Here is a 6,645-nt window from a genome sequence, read left to right as displayed (position 1 = left end):
CCCGGATCCTGGTCGCCACCGGTGGAGACCAAGGTTGGCGCGGAGGGCGGCGCGTGAGTCTGCAGGGTGCTCGGTTGGTTTTAGTGCTGACCTCGGGCACAAGTGAAAAATGATCTACGCTTTCTTTGCTGTCCCAGGTTGTTGGAATTAGGGATCCTGGGGACGTGTAGGGGGCTGAGGATCAGTGACTGATTGACTGATGTCAGTAGGACTTCCCACGCCTTCAGTACAGGGCCTTAGGGGACGCTCTGCTAAGCTAGTCTGGAGGTCTTCCCACACTGCCCTGATTACTACCTGACTTGCCCACCTCCTGCAGGACCCAGCTTCACCTGCCACCCGGTTTCTGGTGCCTCCGCCATCCTAAATCTGTCACTGGGGATCTGAGGTCTGGAGATTGGCCAGGAAAGCAGTGACAAACAAGTTTGTAATGACATACTATTGTTTAATGCTCCTGACTAGAATTGCCCAGGAAAGGAGTGACAAGCAAGTTTCTAATGTCGCACTATTGTTTAATGCTCCTGACCGGAAACAAGAAAGGCTACTGGTATTTGTGTTCTTGCTTAAACACCACCAACTCTTTCTAGCTGCTCAGTAAAAGACACATTAGTCACACCCCCAAAATTGGCTACACAGTGAATGTATTAAATTGCTACACAGCACTTGATTGATATTTGATACTAAAGGTCTCCATACAGTGTAAAACAGACTAGCACAATAATTTAAATCCTTGACTGTATAAAATAAACATGGAAATCATAATCGTGTGTGAATGTGCACAACTCCCTATTAAGTGCACTGTTTCTAACTGCCCTGCCTTTCGTGGGATTAAAAAGCAAAATAGTGTCAGTCGGGTGGCGTTTAATCTCATCACTTTGAAGGCAAAGGTTGGTGAAATCTGAGTTCCAGGCCACCTAAAAGAACAATCTGAAAGAGTGTTAAGGCTGAATGAATAGTCAAGACAAACCCTGCCTCAAAACAACTATTACAAAAACAAAGAAACCAAATTTGCTGAACTTGGAGATGTTATTTAATGGTAGAACTTATTATTGGCTGGCTGGCCCTGGTTCAATTATTGGTACTGAGTAGTAGGAGTGGTAGTAACATTTTTTTTCCATAGAAATTACTTCAAATCAAATGCACAGGATCTCCCTAAAACATCACTGTGATTCATTTTAGGATCTAAAAATGTATTTCAAGAATGTTTAAACTATGGAGATCATCAGATTTGGTTTCTTTCTTTCTTTCTTTTTTTTTTTTGAACCTCTTGAAATATCACAGCCAGAGTAAACACTGACAACCCTGCTGCTATGGCTACTACTCGTGAAATTTAGCCAAGAGTTTGTTAAGAAAACTTTTTGGAACCAGCAAGAGTAAGCAAGGTACAATTATTTTCCTCAAGGTATTTAGTCATTTTTAGAAAGGGAAGTAAACAAGACAGGAATTATAATGGGGGAGACAGGTACTGTAGCCATGGCTTGGCTTTTTTCTCATGGAAAACTCATGGGGAAAACAAAAACCTTTCCCTAGCTGCCCAAAGTAATGAATGCATGAGAGGCAATAAGCTGCCAAGTGGCCAGGACTCTCCCTCCTCCCTGCTGCAGTCACCCTTGTTTTATTACTCCTAAGCGATCCCCCCCACTGACCCAATTGTAACAGTTGGGAAAATGCCAAGTACTTAGCAGCAACCATATGGAAGACCCTCCAAAAGTGCACAGCGGGAGTTAAAGACAGGGCTTGCTCATTACAATAAAGATAAAATAGAAATATGTACCACTGTAGCTCAGCACTCTAATAGCTTACAGCTCCCATAGTTAGAAACAGGCAGAGATCCAGTTGATAGGTCTCAGTCTGGCTGGTATCCATTTTTTTTAGTTGATGGCTGAACTCAAACTCAACCCATACATAGTGTGCATATTACTCCTATGTAAAGACTAAGACATATTTAAACAGAGCTGAGGTTTGGGGCACTAACAAGCTTTAAACTGAAACAAAATTTTATTTAAGTCACCATTGTCATATACAATCTGTTAAATCAACGAGACAAATACTTAAACTTAGTATGTAGCAGACTTTTAATAGTGTTCTTTAAACCTCTTTAAGAAACAGTAACTCAGTGTCCTATTATATTTTCCTTATGGACCAACACTGTTCCTTCAAGTTGCTCAAACAGTGAAAACTATATAGTTCATACCTTCCTGCGTGTTGGTGATATCACAGGAAAAAGAACAGATGTGTGACCTGTGCCCTTTATCTTGTTTCCTTGCAAGTTTTTATCTTCTCACTCACTTGGGAAGGAGGTCAGCTTTTAACTCACCACAGAGGTCAGAAAACCACACCTAGTGTGAAGTGGAATGAATCTACTGCACTGCCTGCCTGCCAGAAATAGATAGGTATAAACAGGTCTCCTTTAAATAAATAATTCCCTCATCAGAATATTGAGTGCCTTTAGAATGGAGAGTAGTAAAATTTAGCTTAGGTAAATAACTTGTTTCACATTTTGCAGATAACACAACATCGTGTTCGTTTTACTTTGAATATAGTGAGTCCAATAAGACAAAGCTGTCCACCATTTTGAATGGTTTTGTTTAGGTAGCCTTCATTTTTGTTCTGCTTGCTTCATTTTCCTTTGTTCATTCTGAGACAGGATTTTATGGGGCACAGGCTGGCCTTGATCAAGCAAGTACCTTGCTCCCATGCTTCAGTTTTTGAATGGTTGGATTTGGCCACATAGAAGTTTTATGTGGTGTGGAGATCTCCAGGACTTCATTTATACCATGAAACCACTCTACCAAGGGAGCTATTTCCGGCTTTCTGTTCTGCCCCAATCCACCTCCCCTACTTGCTTTCTTCCAGCCTTACTGCCTCTTCTGTTAGCTTCAGAATAGTAGAATGATGCTGAATTCAATGTGAGTCATATCATGTTATTCTGTGTTTTCAAAAAGAACGAAGGAGGAAGAGACAGGCAATGATTAATTTTGACTGTACTAAAGCTAAAATTGCTTAGGCTGAAATCTCTGGGCATACCTGTGAAGGAGTATGTCAGTGACTTTAGGCTTAAGGGACACCTGTGAAAGATAATCTGATTAAACTAGGTGCTAGATATTCTTGTTCAGAGATTATACAAATTAAGTTAATGGAGATCAGAAAACTAACCTTATTTGTGGGTGGACCATCCCAGGGATTGGGATCCTGGAATTTAAGAAAATGAAAGAGAAGCTGAATACAAAATCTGTTTCCTGCCTCACTGCAAATGCAATGCGACCAGCAGCTTCCCTTTACTTCTGTCATGCCTTCTCAAACATCACAGGATTCTCCTCCAACTGCAAAACAAAAATAAGTTCTGTCTTGTTGTTGTTGTTGTTGTTGTTGTTGTTACAGCGATGTTGAGAGCAGGAAAACCCAGAAAACTTGGTATCAAAAGAGGAGGCCCTTGCTGAGATAAACCTTAACACAGCCTTTTAACCAGTGTGAGAGAAGAATGTGGTTAATGAGCCATTCTTATGGGAGCATGGAGGACAATATTACTGAAACAAATATAGATAGTGGAGCCCTATATCCTGAAGTTTCAGAAGGGAACAAAGAATATCAGAATCTGCCTGGGTCATTCATGTGATTTCCTGGCAGAGTCCGTATTCTACATGTCCTGGGAACTCAAATAAGGTTGAATTTAAAGGTAATTGTTTGGTGGGGAAATTTCAAAACAGGAGAGCATGTAGGCTGTGGTGCACAACTATTTAGTACACTTAGTTCTACAGTAGAAAAGATGAACATATTCCACAGAAAACACTTAAAAAGTGCAGTCTGACACAGAAACCAGTATAAGCAAATTTAAAGGTATAGCTAACCTCACCATCATAATTTTTTCTCTGTCTCTTCAGCATTTTCTACTGACATAGGCTTGCACAAACCTGTCTGCCAGGAAAGCTATGCCCACCCTCACACACTGAATAACTACTAGGTTCCCAGTATTTCTGGCTGAAGACAGCCATTGTTTGACTGACCTATAACATGTAATATAATCCCATATAGTAAACTCTTTTGTAATATATGCTAATTCTATTGTTTCTGTTCCTATAGAGAACTGTAATTAACAAAAACTTAATATATATTACATATAACAATTACACATTATATTACATCATGTATTATATTATGATACTATTATATATAATATAACATATAATATAAAATAATCTATAATATAATGTGTTGTATATTATAATATAATTATACATTATGATATCATATAATATATAGAAATACACATAAACCATCTTCCTAATGATGAAAATTTAGTTATTCATTAACAGTCTGAAATTTCATAAGGCAAGTTGCCCTCATGATTATTTTCTTTTATGATGTGTCACTGGTGTGGAAAATAATTGTTTGGGTGTGATTTCAGTATGATGATACCTGTCGTTTTCCTTGTTCCATGCTTCATATATCTCTTTCCTCATTCTTTCTTCCTTTTTCACGGTGTGTTTCTTATTGCGCACTGAGATTTCAGTAAATGAGATCTCATAGCTTTTTTTATTCATATCACATATTCATTGAGTAAAACTTTTGCTGACATTTTTTTGTTTTTATTTGTTTTGTGCACCATTTAGAGACACCCATTCATTTTTTGTTGATTATAAACATTTGCAAATGATTTTAGATATTTATGTATTTACTCATGCTAAATTTGATTTCAATTTAATTTTCAGTTTTAAGTGTACTTATCTGTTATAATTGTTAAAGAGACAAACATCCCCACTGCTGTAAGGTACACTGTGCTCATGAGACATTCACGTTCCATGTGTTCTAGCAGCCACAAAGACTGAGTTGAGTTTAGTCCCTAACTTTTTCTGTTTGCTTGAGAGTGATCTGTTTTCTTTGACAGTCACTGGTCTGTAACCAAAAGCATAAATTGAAGGCTTGTGACACGCTTTCCTATTGCTCTGATAAAGCACCATGGCAAAGGCAACCTATAGAAGAAACAGTTTAATTTCACTTCTGATTCCACAGGGATAAGAGCCTGGGACGGCAGAGCAGGAAACTGAGAGGTCACATTTTCAAACCACAGGAAGGAAGCAAAGAGAACAAACTGGTGAGTCTTTAATGACATACACATGTCCTCCAACAACCTTCCTGCCAAACAGCATCACCAACCAGGGAACGAGTGATTATATATGTGAGCCAATAGGATAGAAATCTCATTTAAACTACCAGATTGCCGTCAGCTACTTCTTCCCCATTTCTATTCTTGATTTGTTATTTCTGTAAGAACTATAGGTCTTTTCTTTGTATTCCTGGATTTCTAAAGAATACACACACACACATGCACACACACACACACACACACACACACACACACACACACACACACTTGCACAGACACACATGGCAGTTTACAATGCAATGACAATTACACATTGTCTAATGTTTCAGTATTTTAACTCCAAAATAACATGTTACACATTTGTACATTATATATTTAACGCTGTCTCTTTATATATAAAGTGCAATTGATACTATCTAGTTCTATAAACGGCCCAAGCCTAGAGATTTTGGTTCAGTTAATAAATACGTTTTGCTTAATTAAGGTAAGAATTTAGTGTGAACATCCCATCTTTGTTTTTCCAATTCCATGTAGACTTAAATTTAAACATAATGAAATCTATTTTTAGATTCTACTACCTCACATTATATTTTGTTTTGTATTTAACAATGCTACGGTACAAAATATCCACAAGCAAAAGTAATAATTATGTAGAAACTTATAGAGCATTTAAGCCTTCATTGGAAAATCATGAATTTTATTTTTACATCTATTTATTTATTTATTTATTTATTTATTTATTTACTTACTTACTTATCCACTTATGTAATGTGCATATGTTCACGGGCGTGTGTGTGTGTGTGTGTGTGTGTGTGTGTGTGTGTGTATGTGTGTGTGTGTGATCATGTGTGTGCCTGCCACAAAGAACATGTAGAAATCAGAGGACAATTTTGGGATTCATTTCTCTCCTTCTATACTATGGGTCCTGTGGATTGAACTCAGATCCTCAGGCTTGGCAGCAAGCCCCAGTAATTCTTAAGATGAAAAAAGAATGACTCTTTCTTGTGTTACTTGTTAAACTGTCACAGAATAATATGATGCTTGTTTCAGGGAGGGTTGAACTTGGGGGGAGGATGGAGGGAAGGAGGGAGGAAGGGAACAAGAAAGATAAGCCCAAAAGTACAGTGTGCTTTACTTTACTTCCCCATCATTTCTTAATATGGCTTCCTCTCTTCTTCTCCAAATGCAGAGCAAGAAGTTAGGACAATGCATAAATAATTTTATCCACATCTCTTGTTCTCCCAGGTTTCAAGTGCAATGACGCGTACTGTCTCTTTCTGCCTCTTAGTAGTGCTAAGTTTAGGTGATTTTATCCCATGAGTTCTGTGTCCACACTCTCAGTGGTTCAAAAATCTATCTCAGAAGTGTATAACATAAGAAATGAGTCAGGCTATTGAGACGCTTAGTCAATGAGAAGCTAAATGAGCGCCCTAAATGTGTGTGGCTGCACATCATTGGTTTTATAGACTAAAAGAATTCATGTGTTACATGGTATATGTAACAACATGATCCTTCCTGAAAAATACACTAAACTTTGCCCTGAA

The sequence above is a fragment of the Micromys minutus genome, assembly GCF_963924665.1.
Source record: "Micromys minutus genome assembly, chromosome: 7".
Lineage (NCBI taxonomy): Eukaryota > Metazoa > Chordata > Mammalia > Rodentia > Muridae > Micromys > Micromys minutus.
The sequence above is the reverse complement of the archived record's forward strand: the minus strand, read 5'-3'. Positions refer to the sequence as shown.